Here is a 22570-nt window from a genome sequence, read left to right on the forward strand (position 1 = left end):
TTGTACATAATGGTTGATTGACAGTCAACTAACTGAATGTTCATTTTGTAAATAAAATTAAACCTTAGGGGATTTTTTTTGTAGTTTCTAAAAACATAGGGGGTGGAGTGTCATTTTGAGAAAACTCATAGGGTGTTGCTGGACTTTACCTAAAATTAAAAAAAAAACATATCAAATGCATTAATGGATATATGAATAGGTTGATTGTAGAGACCCAGAAAATTATAACTATTAAAGTAATTAGGAAAGATAATTAATAGAGTAGATAAATAAATAATAAGGGAAAAAGGGAAAATTTTGATAGAAAGAACAGTAGGCCTCGTCGACGAATCTCTTATCTTCGTCAACGAGTGTTCTTTTAGGGATCGTCGACGAAGTTCAGTCCCTCGTTGATGAAGAGATCCCGAGTGAGTGAATTTCAGATTTTAAGTTTTGTCGACGAATGTGTCTTCTCTTCGACGAATTCCCTTCTGTGGTTCGTCGATGAATCCTATCTTCTCATCGAAGAAGCCACGTGGCAACATCGTGTATAAAAGGATTGGAGGAAGCTTCTTTGCGAAGAAATTCAATTCTTCTTCATTTTCTCTCTCTTAAAAACATTCTCTTTGCCTTCTCTCGAAGATTCTAGCCTGGATTCTACCTGAATCAACAAACGGAAACAGATGGGGTGTTTTAGGGGAGATTCTCTACAAATCTAGTATAGAAGATTTCTAAACTAAGCTTTTCAGGAAATGCTCTAAAGTTGAGGTAAGGGTTTGGATTCCTAATTTTAGGAGTTTTAAATGTTTATTCGAGATTTATAGGTTGAGAAAATGTTGAAATAGTAGGTTATTTGGGGTTTTTTTTATTAAACTAGGGTTTTTGATTCAGGATTCGGGTGAGCGCCATAGGCATCATTTCGGGGTTCCTGTTGCTATAGTTCTAGAAATCAGGTAAAATGAATATATTAAATCAAGATTTTTAAGGAAATAACCGGTGAAAAATGGAAATATTATGTATATAAATACATGATTTTCATGTGGATTCTGAAATGCCAACCGTTTGAATTGTAAATTTCTAAGCATATGGTTGTGCTATTAGATATTATTTGTGAAAATGGAGAGTTAAAACGATAGATTTTTTAGTTAATTTTGTAAGAAATTAAATGTATATTTTTAGTATATGAACGATGAATGTAGGTTGGCTATTTTATAGTAAACGTATGAACATATGTTGTTAAATTGTGTGGCATGAGTAAATGAAGTTTCTATATTAAACTATGATATATGTATGAGATGCAGGAAATACTAGAAATGTATTGAGAATTGAAAGGGGATATGAAATATATTTTGCATGTGTTTGATAATGTTAAATTACAATGTATGGTTTGAGAACTCCGGTGGACTAGAAAAGGGAACAATACTGTTGCGGATATGTATGGTATAGCTAGTGCACCCACACGTCTTAGATAGAGTGTGCAGACGGGATGGTCGATTGTGCTGGGGAAGGGCAGTGTTCCTCTGGAGTCTAGACTAGTGTGGAAACAACCAATCATACCTATATACTGTAGAATGTGGTTGATTTTGTAACGACCTCCTTATAAAATAAATTGTCTACTATTTTAAATTAAAACAATTTCCTACATAGCAGAAAGCAAATAACATGAAACACAATCTCATATATATATATATATATATATATATATATATATACACAATACCAGAGTGTCTAGATATTCCACAAATATTACATATTTGACTGTACTCTTAAGAACTACTCTTACTAATACCAGGGCTAACAAAATTGAACCCCAAAACACTCACCCTCAAAAAGGGCAGACTAACAGCTCCTCTATTGGCGAGCCTGCTCCGCTCGCCCAGCTGGTTCACTTGAAAAATAATTCAACACTTAGATGAGCCAAAGTTCAGTAAGGCGAAACATACTATCACTAGTGTGTGGCTACTGAGATGTAGGTCTATAAAAATTAATCCGAGTTAAGAATAGTACAAATAACTAAAACTGAAAATGCTGATACTACATAACATATTATAACCCTTTAACAACATAATTTAACATGTCAAACTACATGAAGTTACTTTTCATAAAAATACTACTATTTTAGAAAGTTTGATAATACTATAATATCTGAGAAAATTTTCCTAGATGGTTGTATGTCATGATTTAACTCCTCATGACAGGGTTGTGCGGCCCGAAAGCTAGATCTATCCTGGCTAGCCGACTAGGGTAAACCACTCTACTCCTCGGTCAGATCGGCCCTCCTCAACCCATATCTGATGGGGAGCCTGTCTACAACTAGGCACGATCAACCTCATACCACTTACTATCTGAGTTAAGTGGTTGCACTCTGAATTGAATACCTGTATATCTGTAGCTACGATACCGTGCTCTATTGTCTGATCCATCAGGGTCAGATACTATATAATATGTTTCTATATACAACAAACTGTTTTATCATGATTCTATAATAACTGTATAAACCATGATGCTGTAATAATCTGTAATTATATCAACTGTATTTTTCTGAAATAACTGTGAATCTACCTATTATAGCGTTGTAAAACTGTAAAATCATGGTATTTTGAAAAATGGTGTAAATGCATTTTATTACCTATATATTCTGTAAAACATATTCCTAAAAAATACTGTATAAACATGTTTCCATACGATATTTATACTCTCATGCCACACAATATTTTAAAACACTTTAATCTCAATAATAATTTGTAGAAATTTCTACTCTGAATAATAATCTAGTAAAAACATAAACTTCATACTAAAATCATATTAGGTTTTCCTAGCATAGCATGTTTCCCTTACCTAACTGTTGAAAAGCACCTATCGTATACTGGTCCTACACCTGCAGGGCATCCTATTCTACACCTTGAAAACCACATTTGTCAGAACAGAATATCAATATTTCTTGGCCTACATCATTTCCTACGACTGTCAGAAGGCCAAAAACTGAATAAAAAACCTTACCCTGATTCTGGGGAGAAATTTGACTTAATCCCACCGACAATCTGCCCTGGCAGATTTAAAGAGAACTCCACCAGGAGCGTCGTGGTGGCCTCAGATCATCGATCCGGTAACTGACAGGGTTGAAATCGAAGAGAGGTGGAGGAAGAACCGTCCAAAAGAGAGAGAGAGAGAGAGAGAGAGAGAGAGAGAGAGAGAGAGAGAGAGAGAGAGAGAGAGAGAGAGAGAGAGAGGAGAGATTGACGTTGAAAATAACGCGAAAAAACCAAGTTTAGGCTATTTATATTGCGGCCTTTGTCGACAATCCATGTCATCTCGTTGACGAGGTCAAGAGACAATTCGTCGACAAACCCTAACCTTCGTCGACAAAATTTAGAGTCGCCCAAACATCGTCTCGGTATTTTCTAATCGACGAAACTTGCCCTCGTCGATGAGGTCCTGTTATACCCTAGTTGACAAATCCCCTGTATTCATTGATGAGGACCAAGGAAAATTTTTTCATTATTACCCCCAAAGTGCAATGTCGTTGACTTCCTTCTGTTACTATTTCCATTTCTCTCCCTCTTTATTATTTAAATAACATTATTCTTCAAGTCATTACATTCTCCTCTCCTTATAAAATTTCGTCCTCGAAATTTACTTATTCACATGATCCTTCCTTTTCAAAGGTAAATGGTCTACTTATTTTATTACCTGCCCTCACTTATGGCGGAGGAATACCGTGGTTACATGGGTAGTCCTGGGAGATTACAACCATAAAAGAAAATTTCCCCCAAAATCAAAATACTACCTAACCTATACTCTACATTACAATTACACTGAACTCAAAAAAATAAAATTACCATCCTAGAATATACATCGATACTATAATTCATCGAACAAGTGGGGATATTTCTGTATGATTTCATCTTTAAGCTCCCATGTTGCTTCCTCAATCGCGTGGATTCTCCATGGAACTTTTACTAGTGGTATCTTCTTGTTGCGCAGTTCTTGTTCTTTTTTATCTAAAATCTGTACTGGAGCTTCTTCATATGCTAAAGCCTCACTGACTTCCAGTTTTGCATGGCTGATGATATGGGAAGGATCTAGGACGTATTTCCTTAGCATAGAAACATGAAATATGTCATGAACTCGAAATAGAGATGGCAATAAAAGTAGATGATAAGCTACTGACCCAATCTTATCAAGTATCTCAAATTGGCCAATAAACCTAGGACTCAACTTACCCTTCTTCCCAAATCTCAAGATCCCCTTCAGTGGAGTTATTCTCAGAAATACATGATCACCCACTTCAAATTCTAATTTTTGCCGGCAAGTATCCACGTAGCTTTTCTACCGACTCTGCGCTGCATTGATCCTGTCTCAAATAAGTCAGACTTTATCACATGCTTGCTGAATTATCTCTGGACCCAAAACTCACCTTTCACCTACTTCATCTTAGAAAAAAAGAGATCGGCATCTCCTACTATATAATGCCTCGTAGGGTGCCATGCCGATGCTAGTCTGATAATTGTTATTATAAGCAAATTCAACAAGCGGAAAAAACTAAATCCAGCTACCTCCAAGGTCTAGCACAAAGGCATGAAGTATATCTTCTAATACTTGGATGGTTCTCTTAGTTTGACCATTGGTTTGAGGGTGGAAAGCAATGCTGAATGCTTACCGAATCCCCAAAGCCTCCTGCAGACTCTTTCAAAATCGTGATGTAAAATGAGGGTCACGGTCTAAGACTATGGATACCGGCACTCCATAGGGTCGAACAATCTCTGGTATATAAGTCTCTGCCAACCTGTTCATAGAGTAGCTGACTTTAATAGGCAGAAAGTGCATTGTCTTCATCAACCTATCAACCACCACCCAAATAGCATTCCAACCATGCGGCGTTGGTGACAGCCCAGTAATCCATGGATACGTGGTCTCACTTCCACTCAGGAATGAAAAGTGACTGCAACTAACCAGCCGGTCTCTAATGCTCAGCCTTAACCTGCTGGCATGTCAAACACTGCTGCACAAATTCTGCTATTTCCCTCTTCATGCCATTCCACCAGAAATAATCCCGTAGATCCCTATACATTTTCGTACTACCAGGATGAATAGTGTATAGAGATCTGTGTGCCTCTTCTAGAATCCTTCTTCTGATACTGACATCTGCAGGCACACACAATCTGGTGCGAAATTTAAGGGCCCTATCATCGACACTACTGAATTCCTTTCCCAGACCATCTTGTATTCTGGCAAGCACCTCCACTAACTCTGGATCATCTCTCTGAGTAGCTTTAATTCTTTCATACAGTGTAGAATGTATCACTAAATTGGAAATAAGCACCTGAGGATCATTTTTCACTAATTCCACACCGAGCCTTTCCAAGTCCATTTGAATCAGGTGTTGAATTGCTACCGCTAACTGCGCTGTATCCTTTGACTTATGATTCAAAGCATCAGCCACCACATTTGCTTTATTTGGGTGGTAACTGATGGTACAGTCGTAATTCTTGATAAGTTCCAACAACCTCCTCGGTTGCATGTTCAACTCTTTTTGTGTGAAGAAATACTTTAGGCTCTTATGTTCAGAGAATATTTCACATTTCTCACCATATAAGTAATGTCTCCAGATCTTCAGTGCATGTACAACCGCAGCTAATTCCAGATCATGAGTAAGGTAGTTCTTTTCATACTCTTTCAATTGCTTGGACACATACGCCACGACCCTACCATGCTGCATTGGTACACAACAAAACCCTTTCAAAGACACGTCACTGTAAATCACATACCCATCACTTCCTGATGGAATGGTCAGTACTGGTGCAGTGACGAGCCGCTGCTTTAGTTCCTTGAAATTTACTATCCATATGATTCACCATCCCTTAAAGAAACATGGCCTACTTATTTTATTACTAACCCTCACTTGTGGCGAAGAATACCATGGTTACATTTTGAGTTCTGGGAGATTACAAATATACCCATAAAAGAAAATTTTCCCAAAACTAAAAACTCTACTTATCCTATACTCTACATTACAATTACACCTTTATTGCACTATACTAAACAAAATAAATTATCATTACTTTAATTTACAAATTACTGTTGTATCCCACTAAATAGGTGTGGGTATTTTTTTTTTATTTCCTCCTCAAGCTCTGAAGAAGCTTTTTCTATCGCGTGATTCCTCTACAGGACTTTTACTAGTGGTATCTTCTTACTACGCAATTCCTGTTCCTTCCTGTCTAAAATTTGTATTGGAGCTTCCTCATATGCTAGAGCATCATTGAATTCTAATTCTACAATTACACCTTTATTGCACTATACTAAACAAAATAAAATTATCATTACTTTAATTTACAAATTACTATTGTATCCCACTAAATAGGTGTGGGTATTTTTTTTTGATTTCCTCCTCAAGCTCCGAAGAAGCTTCTTCTACCGCGTGATTCCTCCATAAGACTTTTACTAGTGGTATCTTCTTATTGCGCAATTTTTGTTCCTTCCTGTCTAAAATTTGTATTAGAGCTTCCTTATATGCTAAAGCATCATTGAATTCTAATTCTGCGTAACTGATAATTTGGGAAGGATCTGGAAGGTATTTCCTTAACATAAAAACATGAAATACGTCATGTATTCTATATAGAGTTGGTGGTAAAGCTATCTGATAGGCAACTGATCCAATCTTCTCAAGTATTTCAAATGGGCCAATAAACCTAGGGCTCAACTTACCTCTCTTCCCAAATTTCATGACTCCTTTCAATGATGCTATTTTCAAAAACACATGGTCACTCACTTCAAATTTCAATTTCCGGCGGCAAGTATTTGTATAGCTTTTCTGCTTACTCTGTGTTGCACTGAATCTATCTTGAATAATTCGGACTTTATCGTCCGCTTGCTACACTATTTCTGGCTCAAAAACTCACCTCTCACCTAGCTCATCCCAGTATAGAGGAGAACGAAACCTCCTACCATAAAACGCTTCATAAGGTGTCATTCCTATGCAGGCCTAATAGCTATTGTTGTAAGTAAACTCAACTAGCGGCAAATATTGGGTCCAGTTTCCCCCAAAATCCAATACACACGCTCGCAGCATATCCTCAAGTACTTGGATCGTTCTCTCTGTCTAACCATCTATCTGAGGATGAAAAGCGGTGCTGAATGCTAACTGAAACCCCAAAGCCTCCTGCAAACTCTTCCAGAACCGTGATGTAAAGCATGGATCACGGTCTGAGACTATAGATACCGGTATTCCATGGGGTCGAACAATCTCTTGAATGTAAATCTCTGCCAATCTGTTCATAGGGTAGCTAACTTTAATAGGTAAAAAGTGGGTTGTTTTCCTCAATCGATCAACAACTATCCAGATGAAATTCTGACTATGCGGCGCTGGCATGTTAAGCATTGCTGCACAAATTCGGCAATCTCCCTCTTCAGGCCACTCCACCAGAAATACTCTCGTAGATCCGTATACATTTTAGTACTGCTAGGATGAATCGTGTATAGAGATCTATGAGCCTCCTTTAAAATCGTTCTCCTAATATTGGCATCTGCAGGCACACACAATCTGGAAGGGAACCTTAATGCCCCATCATCAGAAATGCTGAACTCCTCTCCCTGACCATCCTGTACTTTGGCTATCACCTCTACTAATTCTAGGTCATTTTCCTGAGCGGCCTTAATCTTTTCATATAGCGTAAGTTGCACAAAAAGTCTAGCTATAAATGCTTGAGGATAATCCTCCACTAACTCCACGCTAATGCTTTCCAAGTCCATCAAAAATGGCTGATGAATTACTGCTGCTAACTGTGTTGTACCCTTTGATTTATGGCTCAATGCATCAACCACCACATTTGCTTTATATGGGTGGTAGCTGACGGTGCAATCGTAATCCTTGATAAGTTCTAGTCATCTCCCTTGCCGCATATTCAACTCTTTTTGCATGAAAAAGTACTTTAAACTTGTTGGCCTTAGAAGGCTTAAAATCTTGTTATCTTGTTTTGATGCTAACAAACAAGTGAAATTTAATGTATTTGTATGAGTAATGATATTTTAGGGTTCATATATGTGAAAGTAAGGTCAAAGTGCCCACAAGGATCATATATGATGGAAGCAAGGTCAAAGTGCTCACAAGAATCAAATGAAGCTTAAATGAGCCAAGGCATGAATTACTTGTTGAAGAATATGAGGACATGAATGAGTTGTTGAAAGCCAAGGCATATTAAATTCAAAAGAGCCAAAGAAAGGCAAAGTAAGAAAGCTCAAAGAATATGGAAGTTTGAAGAAAATATGGATTCAATCCAAGGACAAAGCATGAAGACTCAAGAACTTAAAATGTTAATATTTTAGAAGTCTCATGTAAGTGCTTTAATGTTTAAAATATCGTTTAAAATATTTTGAAACTCTTAGGTTAACTTCTTAGACCTAGATACTTTTTAAAATACCTGAAAAAATATTTTTATAAGGTCAAAAATTATTTAAAAAAGTTTAGAATCATTTTTGGAATAAAAAGCACCAAAAAGGGTTTTTCCCAAATGCTGTTAGTTTTTATACAGTCACATTAAGGTGAATTTTTCTCTATCAAAAACTTATTATTTTAAAGAGTGGTCAACATGGAAGTTGTATTATTTTCTCTTAGCTTTCTTTTGACACCAAGAACATCTAATTTGGAGTTATACAGAAAAATTTATGGCCAAAATACTGAAATAGGGTCATTGTTGTCAAACATTTAAACACTGTTCAACGGGCAAATTTTTAAAATTCTAATGTTTTAAATTATAGCCGTTTGAACCTTAAATATTCTAATAAATAGGGAAACTCTTTAAGAAAATATTTCACGTTTGAAAACCTATAAATACATGGTGTTGCAAATCAAAATATACCCAAGAATTGAAAAATCTATTTTGAGAAGCTGAAAGTACTCTTGTTCTTCCTAAGTTCTCTTGCTCACTCATTGAAAAATTATTTTACTGAAAACTTTGAAGTGCTGATCCTTATTCCTTTTAATTCCTACTTCTAATCCTATTCTAAGAAGGATATTGATGAATTCTACACTTGAGCTTCATTCTATTTCCTATTGATATTTTACATTGAAGTATATAGTGCTGAAATTGTACTAACTTGCTCTTTGAGAGAGTATACTTGTACGCAGATTTTATCTTATGTTTCTTGTAGTTCATTGACGTTCCAAGGTGTTTGGATCATTGGCTAAGCAAGGGGATATTGCTTAGAGAGGCGGACTCTAGCCTATGTAAGGAGTGACCGAATAAGGGAATATCGTTTGGAGAAGCCAGGCTCTAGCCTTAACCAAGGAATATTGTAATTGGTTTTGTTCCACCTATCAATGGAACAGGTTTAGTGAATCCTTTGGTGATTTGCCAAAGGCGAGGACATAGGCTAGGTATAAGCCGAACCTCGTAAAAATCTCCGTCTCACTCTCTCTTTCCCTATTCTTTATTTTCAATTCATATACTACTGCGTGGATGATTTAAATATCTAAATCATACATACTATGCATATTTGGAAATCAAGTAAACTTAAAATCTAATTTTGATTTAGGTTGCGGAAACCGAAAAGGAGTACATTGGTTACACCATATCTTGCGGAAACCATACGGGAGTACGTTACTTGGTTAACACCCCAAAGATAAATTTATCAAGAGTTTATTTGAATTCTAAATATTTGGAAAGAGTAATTGGATTTATTTATACAAGGCTTTACTTCAGTAAGCATAAATTATAATTCATAATCACAGGGCTTATATATAACAAACAAACTATTTCAAGATCTTATATTACCAAAGTGCTGAATACTTTATATCTTGGTTTGGTTGTTTGTTGTTTAACTTGTACTTGGCAAATAAATTGATTGTTTGGTTTGAAGATTATGTTTAATTGATTGGATAAAAGAACTAAGTTCTTGATTGATTAAGAAATTAAAAAAAAAAGTCAAGAATTGGTTAAAAGAAATAAAAGAAGTTTAAGGTATTTTAAAAGGAATCAAAAGAAGTTTTTAGAATCCAATTCACCCCCCCTCTTGGGAAGCTATTCCCAATTTCAAAACTTTTATGGTTAGAAAATATTTCACATCTCTCACCATACAAGTAATGCTTCCAAATCTTTAGTGCATGTACCACTGCAGCCAATTCTAGATCATGAGTAGGGTAGTCCTTTCCATACTCTTTTAACTTATAGGAAGCATAAGCTACAACCCTACCATGCTGCATCAACACACAACTAAGCCCTTTCAAAGACGCATCACTGGAAATTACATAGCCATCACCTCCAAATGAAATCGTTAGTACTAGTGCAGTGACGAGTCGCTGCTTTAATTCCTGAAAACTCTGCTCGCATTCATCATCCCATGCAAATATGGAAATTTTCTTGGTCAAACGCGTGAGAGGCCCTCATAAGGCTGAAAATCCCTCAACAAATCAATAGTAATAACCTGTCAATCCCAAGAAACTTCTGATTTCCTAAACGTTCTTCGGCCTGACCCAATTCACCACTGCATCAATTTTACTAGGATCTACAGAAATACCATCCTTTGAGATCACGTGACCTAAAAACGACACTTTCTCTAGCCAAAATTCACATTTACTAAATTTTTCATACAACTTCTTCTGCCTAAGCGTATGTAGTACCTGTCTCAAGTGCGTCTCATGGTCCTCAAAATTCCTTGAATATACCAGTATATCATCAATAAAAACCACAAAAAACTGGTCTAAATACTGGTGAAAGACTCTATTCATCAAGTCCATGAACACAACTAGAGCATTCGTCAGACCAAATTGCAAAACGAGAAATTCTTAATGCCCATACCTGGTCCTGAAGGTTGTCTTCGAAACATCCTCTGCCTTTACCTTTACCTGATGATAGTCTGATCTGAGGTTAATCTTGGAATACACTCGTGTACCTTGGAGCTGATCAAACAAATCATCTACATGGGGTAGAGGATATATGTTCTTAATAGTTACCTGGTTTATCTCCCTGTAATCAATACACATCCTCATAGACCCGTCTTTCTTCTTTACGAACAACACTGGAGCTCCCCACGGTGATACATTGGGTCATATAAATCCCTTATCCAGCAAGTCTTGCAATTGATCCTTTAATTCTCCCAATTTAGCTGGAGTCATATGGTAAGGAACCTTAGAGATCGGCGCTGTCCCTGGAGGTAAATCTATAACAAAATCTACCTCGCGATCAGAAGGCAACCCAGGTAGCTCTTCTGGAAATACATCTGGAAATTCTCTTACCACTGGTGTACTGTCAAGCTTCAATTCATTTTCTGACATCTACTTTACAAAAGCCATGAACCCCTAAATTCCATCTAGGAGTAATCTGCTCGCCTGCACGGCTGACACTAATTGCGATGAAGCATGTACACGTGAACCTGCAAATCTGAATTCTTGCTCACCCGGGGGTCTAAAAATTATTTCTTTCTAATGACAATCAATATTGGTATGATTAACTACCAACTAATCAATACCCAATATTACATCAAACTCATACATATCTAATACGATCAGTTTAGCTGGTAACACTCTCCCCTGAATTTCTATTGGGTAACCTCTGAGCACTCTTCGACACCTCGCCACTGACCCTGATGGTGTAGCTACTGACAATTCTACATCTAATAACAGGTTCTCATTTCCAGAAAATTTAACATAGGTTGTAGAGACAAAGGAATGAGTAACATCTCAATCAAATAAAACAATAACTTGACATGGTAGAATAGTAAAAGTACCTGTCACCACATCTACAGCAGTATCAGCATCACCCGACATCAAAGCATAAACCCTTGCTAAGGCTACATTCCTCTGCTAGCCTCCACGTGGCGCCTGATAACTTTCTTGATAGGGTTTAGGAGCTAGGACCTGGATCGGCTATCCTAGGCATGCCCTATCCACGACCTCCGTAAATGTCTGAGCCCGAAAACCAATAATTTGCTTAAACAAGTTCTGCTTCAAACCTTCTTCGAAATTCCTTGCCTTTTTCTCTTCATCTGGTGCCAAAAGCGGGGTGAACCGAGACAACTCAATAAATCGAGTTGCGTATTGTAATACTGTCATTTGCCCCTATACGAAGTGCACAAACTCAGCTGCCTTTGCACTCCGAATGATAGCAGGGAAATATCGCTCGAAAACTAGCTCCTTAAATCGACTTGATGTCACCGGCACTAGATTTGGCCTCTGCTCCTCAATCAGTCGCACTGATCTCCACCAGCACTTTGCCTCTCCTGTCAACTTAAACGACGCAAATACCACCTTCTGTTCATTCGTACATGGAAGAACTGTCAACTTATCCTGAATGTCCTGGACCCAATTTTGAGCAATAATCAAGTCAACTCCTCTAACAAAATATGAGGGCTTCATCTGCGTAAACTGCTCGATCGTGCTGTTATGCTCCCCTGAGCTCCTGGTCATCTCAACCATTACCTTCTGGGTGACACTGCAATACTGCATTAGTATCTCCACCACCAATGCTGGATGGTCCTAGTCTATCTCTCCCAGTGTTCGTACCACTGCTTCTTGGGTCCATCCTGAAAAGAAAAGAAAGAACACACTTTAAAGACCCTATCTCTTGTGCAGAACCCATTCTATTTTATTCAACTGAAATCCTATCTCCACGCTTAACTACCTTTCCTAATCTTAATTCAAAATCCAATTCTACAATTTGGACACATGACCCGATGATAGTTTAATATGACTTTCCTGAAATCGTCAACCCAGGAAATTCAGGAAAGACATAGAAACCACCATGGAAATCCTATACCTATATCACAGAAAAAAACCTCAATCCTTTCCTATACTTTGATATTGCTTTCACTGCATTATAAAGTCTACAAAACCTAGCAACCTAGGCTCTGATACCAAACTATAATGACCTGCTTTTTCCTTTCTATTTTTTTTCCTATAAGCACACACACACACACACACACACACACACACACACACACACATATATATATATATATATATATATATACTGTGAAATTTCACTGCTCTGATACCTTTTAATATAAATCAAAGCCTCATTATCGTCCAGATAGGACCCATGGAATCGAAGGCACAATAAACAACCTAAGTAGCGAGAAGCTAAATTCATAAAACCATAACCATATATATATATATATATACAATATCAGAGTGTCAGAATATTCCTTAAAATATACATAGACAACTATTCCCAAAAATACCCTCAACTGAAACTAGGGCTATCCAAAAATAATCTCCCAAAAATACTCATCCTACAGGCAGGGCAGTACTGTAGCCCCCCTCTATCTGCGAGCCTAACCTGCTCGCCTACTTGGATCACCTGAAAAATTTTAAATCACTAGAATAAGACAACGCTCAGTAAGACGAAATATGCTGTTGCTAGTGTGTGGCAAATGAGTTATATATTGTGTAATATGATTTAGAAAAATACCACAAATAACTGAATTTGCGAAAGTATGTATAAATGTCGTATACTATATCTTATACCTATGTTACTTAACATAACTATCTTATGCATTTTCTATTCACAATACTTCTAATATTCATAGATACGTCTACTGATACAGGAAATCTAATTATACATATAATAACTGGAAAAATCTCCCTGGATAGATAACTGTATGTCATGATTTAACCCCTTATGACTGAGTTGTGCAGCTCGTAGGCGGGACCTATCACTGGCTGGCCTACTAGGATAAGTCACTATGCTTCAAAAGTCGGATCGGCCTCATCAACCCTAACTGACGGTGAACCTGTCCACTATATAGGCACGATCGACTGCTGTAAATCCACATACTATATGAGTTATGTGGTTGCACTCTAAACTGTAAATAGCTACGGTACCGTACTCTATAAACTGAACTGTAATGATCCATCAGGGTCTGATACTATATAAAACATTTCTATATAGAATCTATCTGTTTTACCATGATTATATATCAACTGTATTAACCATGACGCTATATTAAACTATATTCCTGTATCAACTGTATTTCTGTATCAATTGTATTTTTGTATGTCATGATTCTATAAAACTATATAATCATGGTACTATTAAACTGTAAAAACATCTTCCTATCTGTATATACTGTAGATCATGGTCCTGAAAATAATGTAAAAACATATATATACTGTAAAACATGATTCTATAGAAACTGTACAATTGTAATTATGTAAAAAGCTGTATAATTTTCCTACTCGGAAAACCCATAAACATATACTATATTTTATTGGTAAAAATCTCTATTTTAACCGGGATAGCATATTTTCCTTACCTAATTTCTGAAAAGCCCCGACGATGTCTAGTCTTACACCCGTAGGGTTCCCCGTTCAACACCTTAAAAACAACATTTCCTAGAAAAAAACTTCATTATTCCTTTGACTACTACATCTTCTATAACTGTAAGTAAGCCAAATACTGAATTAAAAGTCTTACCCTAAATTTGGAATGAAATTCAAGTTAACCCCACCAACGATCCACTCCAGCAAACTTGAAGAGAACTTCCTTCGGAGTGTTGTGGTGGCCTCGGATCGTCGATCCAGCGAAGAATCGACTCAAAATGTTAGAGAGAAGGGGAAAGGGATGAAAGGAGAGAGAGAGAGAGAGAGAGAGAGAGAATTTCCTCACATGATTTCTACTGAAAAATCCGATTTTAACATACTTATACACTGGCCTTCGTCAATGAGACACGTCACATCGTCAACGAGGTCACGAAGGAAGTTTGTTGACGATGCTTATTCTTCGTTAACAAAATTCAGAGCTGAGCAATAACCTCTTGGTATCTTCTCGTCGACGAAACACACCCTCGTTGATGAGCCCAATAAGCCACGCGTTCATCGACTAGGCCCCTGTTGAATTTCATTTACAATTTCTTTTCTCTCCTTCTTATATTATTTACATATCATAATTATTTAGGTCATTACATTACTTGTATTTAGGGCAGGGTATACTCTTCACCCGAGGGTTTGTTGAGAAAGGTGAGTGCCCTGATAGGTATCAGATGTAGCCATGGGCTACCTAACTTGTTAAGGCAGAGGGAAGCTACTTGTGTGTGCGGATAATCTTCCCTATTCTCGAGAGCTTCTACCAGTAAACCTTTGTGTAAACATGTAAGTACGATATAAACTAACCACCTGAGGGCTTACTGAGTAAGGTAAGTGCCCTGATATGCTTTAGTTGTGACCCTAGGTTGTTTAAGGTATCAAAGTTGAGGGGTGCTACTTGTATGGGTGGGTAATCACTCTTATCCTTGGAAACTCTTGTTGGTAAAATACCTTACATGTGTTTTAGTAGGAACAGAGAATGATTTCTTAGTTATGGTTTCATTTGAAAATAATGAATATACACATATGTTGTACTTAAACCTCATGTTTGTCGCACGCTGATTTAATGTATTCCATCCTTACAGAGATGTGTCTCACCCGATAGTTGAATTTCATATTTTTAGGACCTTTGTGGAATAGAGCTTAGAGAGCTCGGGTTGTTGTAGCATTTTGAGAGAGAGAGAGAGAGAGAGAGAGAGAGAGAGAGAGAGAGAGAGAGAGAGAGAGAGAGAGAGAGAGAGAGAGAGAGGGAGGGAGGGTATGGACTATTGCATATGTATATTCTATTTTGGGTCTGTTTATGTTTTCATAGATGTTTATGGATGTTTGTTAATACTGGATATTAGGTTATGTTTTTGAGATCTAAAAAGATGTAGAAACTCTGGTATATTTTATTGAGGAGTTGTTATAATTTCCAATTCATAACTGATATAGAGTCAGGTATAGGTAATTGAACACGTGGCACCCAGGCCCCGCTTGGTGGGTTCGGGGCGTCACAAGGAGGTATCAAAGATTTATTTCAAATAACACTCCGGACCCTAGTTTCAGGTTCAGAGCGTTACAATGGGACTATATATTAAAAATCTTGGATATATTATGCAAGTGGAAGAGTAAATTGAAATGTAATACATAGAATTAAAATAGATTAGATAAAATGGAGGAGTGCATCAAACGTGTTATGTAATCATAGAATACCTTAAACTAAGAAAAGTTTTATAAGATAACTATAAGGTCAACTATACTTTATGATTCAAAATGTTGAACAATGAAACAATATGTACGAAAGTAAAAGTTGTCAAAATACGAATGTTGAGGTGAATGAGTAATATAAGATAAACTAAGGAACGATCATGAACGCAATAATCCGTTGGACTAAGTCCATTTTGGTTGAGTTGACCTAGATATGAATTTAGGTAATCAGCCATGGTTTCCTAGATTTGGGTTAACATTTTGGGTCCATGCATTCCAAATTTGGCTGACCTCAAGTTAAAGCAAGGCTGACCTCAACCTTTACAATCAATCATTTCGGGTTGGATTAACACCCCTTCAGGCGACACCTAAAATATTGCAAGTAATCAATACAAATTTCGTGTACAAAAATATGTGCTTCTCCAATAAGCAGATTTGTACCAGTATAACCAATACACTACAAGATGACAGGATATGATAAGCTCAATGTAGATTAAATAACGACTCTCAACAAAATGCAAGTATAGAGATCAAAATGTGAGAGTGTATGTGTTAGGATCTTTGAATCAAGATAACAATATCAATCATAAGATGCAGTATTAAAGATCTTAAGCACACAAACAAATATCTCAAAAATGTTTTTCTCAAAAATCAAGCACAAGAGATATTTAAAATCAGTTTGTAAAAATATTTCACAAACAAACACAATACAAGCTCTTGAGTTTTGCAACAATAATGCAAGACTCACAAGCTCTAGAGAGTTTTCCTAAAGATGACTTATGAACGAAATCACAAAGGAAAACTCAAAGCTTACTCTCAATAAAATCAATCTCAATCAAATTTAAGCAATGAGAGTGTAAGCTTATAGCATGATCTCTAAAACACTCTTACTAAATGATTTTCAGCAAGGAGGATGAGTAAGAATGGAAGTAGTGAGCTTGTATGTGAAAAATGGGTATTTGAAAATTCAAAGAATATATTGCTAGTGATGTTTGCTAATTAGTTGCTAATCAAACCAAATGAAGGAGTATATATAGACACTCCAAAAAATAAAATCGTTTAGGACTCATTCGGTATTTTTGAGAAAGTTTAGGTAAGGTTAATAAAAAATAACCACGGTTTAACCTCGATAAAAATTGAGCAACCCGAGACTTTCGGTTGATCGTACTAAGGGTTCAGTCGACCACTTTATGAGCTTCGGTCGATCGTGGAGCTTTTCAATAGAGAATATGGTCGACCGTATTCAGCAAATTTTGAACCGTTCGTGGTTTGGTCGACCAACAAAGAGTTCAGTCGGCTATTCATACAATTCGGTCGATCGTGTCCAAATAGAACTGAAAATTTGGTTGACCGAATAGTTGGGGTGTTAAGCACGTGGTAGTTCAATCAACCATTGATGGCCTATTAAAAAATTGTTAGGTCGACTGTGCAGAGTCAAATTGTTGACTTTCGTACTGTTCGGTCAACCAAATTAGTTACACTACAAAGGTTCGGTCTATCGAGGCACTGTCAATGTTCATTTAAGGTCCTGATTTTTATTAGAAATCACCCCTATTCATATGAGTATAACTTTTAAGTTATGAAGGAATTTTTATGTAATGTTTAGGGACATAAAGTAAATTTATGGCCTTGAGCATTAAGTTCAAGAAATCCGACGTCAGTCGACCAAAAGTGATCCCAACGGTCCTATGGTTCCCTATGGTCAAACTATGGTCATTGAGCTTATCTATCCTATTATGCATGCAATGTATTAATTATTATAGACTATGATTAATATTACAGACCCAAATTGAATGAAATATAAATTACAACAAATAAATATGTTGGGTCTTCATTTTCTTCAAGTCACCACTTGCTTTCATAAAACTTTGCCAATATGATCTTGCACACAAACTCGACAAACATTAAATACCAAAGTATTTGTCATAATCAAAACGAGATATGACCCATAAGGTTAACAAAGAAGAAAGAGAGAGAAAAGGATCTATGAGAAAGATAGAAGCAGGAAAGAAAGAGAAAACAAAAAAGAAGAAGAAAGAGAAGAGAAATAGGAGAGAAGAGAAAGGAGAGAGAAATAGAGTAAAGAACAAAAGGAAATCAGAGAGAGAAAGAAAGAAGAGTACTAGTGTGCTAGAGAAGAAGAAAGAGATAGAGAAAAAAGAAAAGAAGAGAGAGAGAAAACAAAATTTATATATGAGTGTGTGGTGACAAGTAGCACAACTAGGACTGCGCCTTCGAAAGGCGACATGGCGCAATCTTGGCCATCTAGTTTGTGTTTTTTTTTGGATTGCCGAGACGGTGGCAAACACTGAGAGCCAATTAGGAATTGCCACATAGTAGGTGACGTCACATACTACGGTAAATATATATATATATATATATATATATATATTAAAACAAACAATAAATAAAGCAGTACCACGTGTCGTCATGTTTGGCTCACACATGGCCCACTCATCTTAACCAGGTCAAACTCGGTTCAAGGCCAGTTTAATCGGTCTTATTCTTGAATCATCGATTCATTTATTTTATTTCAAAAATAATTTTTAATTTTTAAAAATTTGGAAAAATAGTTTAAAAATTAGGAAAAATTATAAAAAAAATATTTGAAAATTAAGTAAATGTAAATTAAATTTATTTGACTAATTTTAACTTAAATAAAAATAAATAAATAAGCTAAAAAATTATGAGGAAAAGTCTTTAAAAATCTCAAAAAATTTTCAAAAAATGTTGAAAACTTTTTTTTTTTAAAAATTCTATACATTTTTTAGAAAAATTTGGGAATATTTTAAAGACTCTTTTTACTCAAATTTGATGATTTTATTTGATTATTTTCTGTGTATATTTTATTTTTGTGTGTATGCGTTTCAATGATCTAACAAAGGCTGAAGAGGTATTTAACCTCGCCTATATTAGTTATGATGGGAGTTTATCTAAAAAAATCTCCTCCTTTTGAGATCTTATTAGATATTTCCAAATCGCACTTTATTTTTCATTTTTCCTTTAGATTTTTATTTATTTATTTATTTATTTATTTTAAGGAGTTAATTAATGACTATTGGATATAGTTTATGGATAATTCATAATTAATTAGGCATCATTCATAGCACGAGTGTGTAGGGGGTGTTAGTGCACCTTCCCTTCGTATAACTGAACTCTTGATTCCAATTCTAGTTATTGTAGACTAAGACTACTGGTTCTTTGGTCTAGGATTAGTCTAAAGATAAATCAAAGAATATTAATTAGGTGAACTAACCGTGCCTAAATAAATAACAGGTTAGTAGCGACTCTTTTGAACTTTCAATGTTATTATTTCTTGCCATTCCAAACCTTTTTCCTGGGACGTTGTGACACTCTTGATCGAATAAATTGATAAAAAATGATTCATATAACCGATCTCATCTAATGAAACTTAAGATTTATTATTGTTACTTCTGCTAGTTTTAGGTTCGTTATTGGAAGATTTTTGTACAATATTTAAATGAAAAAAATATATGGCCAATCAATAAAATTATAAAGATTAATTCTATTCCATCTATCCTACAAAATAGAATCACAAAGAATTAAATTAAATATTTCACTTAATTTTATCATGTCTCCGTTTTAAATTTTTATTTTATTTATTTTTTAACACCCACTATATTTTATAGACCAAGCATGGATGGTCACAATTTATGCATACAAATTGAAAATTATTAGATAAGTCTCGAAAATTGCGTGTGTATTTATTTTAATTAGATTAAATAAATTTTTTATACATAATAAAATTAACTTATAGATAAGTAGAAATAAGAAATATTATATGTAATATAATTTCAGTAATGATTGGAGAAATATCGGAAATAAAGTTAAACTTGATAATGAAAAAATAAATAACACTTGTAGATTTCGATACCTTGAATTTATCATGCAAGCTTAAGAAGAAATTGAAAATGATGTGATACATAAAGTTAAAAGTAGGTTGGGTAAAATAGGGAAGTGTTTCAGGTATGATTTGTGATCGTATAATACTTTTAAAATTAAAAAGGAAGTTTTATATGACGACTATAAGACCAAGTATGCTATATGGATAAGAATTTTGGACGACGAAAAAATAAAATATCCAAAATATAAAAGTTGTCAAGATGAAAATGCTTAGATGGATGACTGGTATAATATTGAAAAATAAATTAAAGAATGAACATATTCATTATAAGTTAGGTGTAACTCATATGGAAAATAAGATAAGGGAGACACGACTCAGATGATTTGGTCACTTACAACGTAAGTCACATAGTGTGTTAGTGAGTAAGAACGAGTTAGTTACTGTAAGGGGTATGTAGACACCCCAATTTTATGTTGAAGAGTAAACTTGACGATGACAGCAAAATTTGACGACGGCTGCCGCACTAATATAGTTGTTTCGTATTTTAGAGTAATATTTGACATAATCATATTTAGTGATTTCTTACATATCATACACAATCACAGCGTTTACGCCGGCATAATTCATGATGTAACAATTATTAAATTCTTGCACTGCTTAACATAATATTCTAAAACCATAGTTCCTATACTGTTTTAATAATTTTTTCTGAAAACTATTATAACATGTTTATCTTGGGAAAATCATAATATTTTAATTTAACATAATTTTTATGAAAATTATTCTCATGCCACACAAATGAAAGTAACCTTCTAAACTCATAATTTGTTCTGAAATTACATCTTCTTATAAAATATGTTAAAATCATTTCCATGTTCATAACAACATTCCCAAATATAGTTCTATAACATACATATTTTTCGGAAAATAAATGTTGTATAACAATAAATAATTTCATGAAAAATACTAACTTAATTTATCCTTACCTGACTTACTAAGAAGCCCACAAATTACTCCAAACATACACCCATGGTGTTCCCAGCTCAACACCTTGAAATTTATATTTTTCCCAACAAAACTTCAGTATTATTCCATCTACTATACTTTCCTCAGTATAGAAATACTAAACACCTTATAAAATTTAAAATAACCAATTTACCCAGATTTTGGGATGGCGTCCAAGGTTGCCTAACTAACGAATTACTCTAGCAGACTTGAAGAGAATCTTCCTAGAAGTAACGTGGTAGCTTCCGATTGTCAAACCGGCGAAGGATGAAGCCGAAAATCTAGAAAGAAGGAGGGGAAGATGAAACCTAGAGAGAGAGAGAGAGAGAGAGAGAGAGACTTGATGCAAAAATTCTCGCTGAAACCCTGAGTTTAGGATATTTATGAAATGTGGATTCATAGACGAGACATGTCACCTCGTCGACGGGTTTATGAAGGGAGTTTGTCGATGAATTACTACCCTCGTTAACGAAATTCAGGCTCCACTAAACCCCTCTCGGTAAGTTCTCATCAACGAGATACAAGTTCACATCGATGAACCCAAGAAGGCGGCTTGTCGACGAGCGCTCTACGTTCATCGACGAGACCCAGCTGAATCCCTTTTGAAAAATCATTTTCTCTCATTTCTTTTATTTACTTAATTTCTATAATATTTTGGGTCTTTACACTACGTACTTTCGCCTAGATTCTTACATTCAGTGCAAGTCATCCTTGTGTACATCGGCCTAGATTCGTACATTCAGTGCAAGTCAATCCTACGTACTTCTGCCTAGATTCTTACATTCAGTACAAATCATCCTTGTGTACCTCCGTCAGGATTCTTATATTCAGTGCAAGTCAACCCTGCATACTTCCTCCTGGATTCTTACATTCAGTGTAAGTCATCCCTGTGTACCTCAGTCTTGATTCTTATATTCAGTGCAGGTCAACCCTATGTACTTTTGCTTGGATTCTTACATTCAGTGCAAATCATCCCTGGTTGGCAGAGGCAAACAATGCTTGATTAACCTGAAGGCCTTAGGCAATTGTTTGGCTTAGTTAAAATAGATGTCTTTTATCTTTATAAGCTTGTTGCAATGGATAACGTAGGAGAGATCCTACTGCTACTTCAAAATAACAAAGCCAATAAAGAGGGATAGCTATAGACACCCTAATTTTAACCAATCCTTTTTTAGAAAACTTGGCATACTTAAAAGTTGACTTTTTATCCTGGGAATTAGAGGACCTGACCGAGCCCTAGTATTTTAAATCGAGTCCCAGTATTTTTTTTAAAAAAAAAAGGAAAAAAATGAAAAAAAAATTTTGAATCTTTTATTTTTAGAGGCTTTCAAAATTTTTATTGAGTCCCGGGATTTTTAGATCGAGTCTTTGTTTTTATTTTTATTTTTGGGCTTTATGTGTGCGAGAAAATAAAAAGAAAATAAAGAAAAATAATAAAAAAGAAAAAAGAGGGGGAGCTTAGGGTTTTAGATATTTAGGAATTTTTTTTTTTTATAAATAAGAAAAAAAAAAAGGCACGACTGTTGAGGGGGGCAAACTCACGCACACGGCTCTCTCTCACTCTCTCCATTCTCTCACTCTCCACTCACCATCTACCGCCATTGGGGGAAGCCACAACAAAAGCCCTCACACCATCATCTTCTTCCCTTTCCCCTCCTGCACATAGAGCCGACAACTCTCTCTCCCACACAGCTCACCCTCTCACGGAGCTCTCTATCTCTCCATCACTCTCC

The sequence above is a fragment of the Malania oleifera genome, chromosome 1 (genome assembly GCF_029873635.1).
Source record: "Malania oleifera isolate guangnan ecotype guangnan chromosome 1, ASM2987363v1, whole genome shotgun sequence".
Taxonomy (NCBI): Eukaryota; Viridiplantae; Streptophyta; class Magnoliopsida; order Santalales; family Ximeniaceae; genus Malania; species Malania oleifera.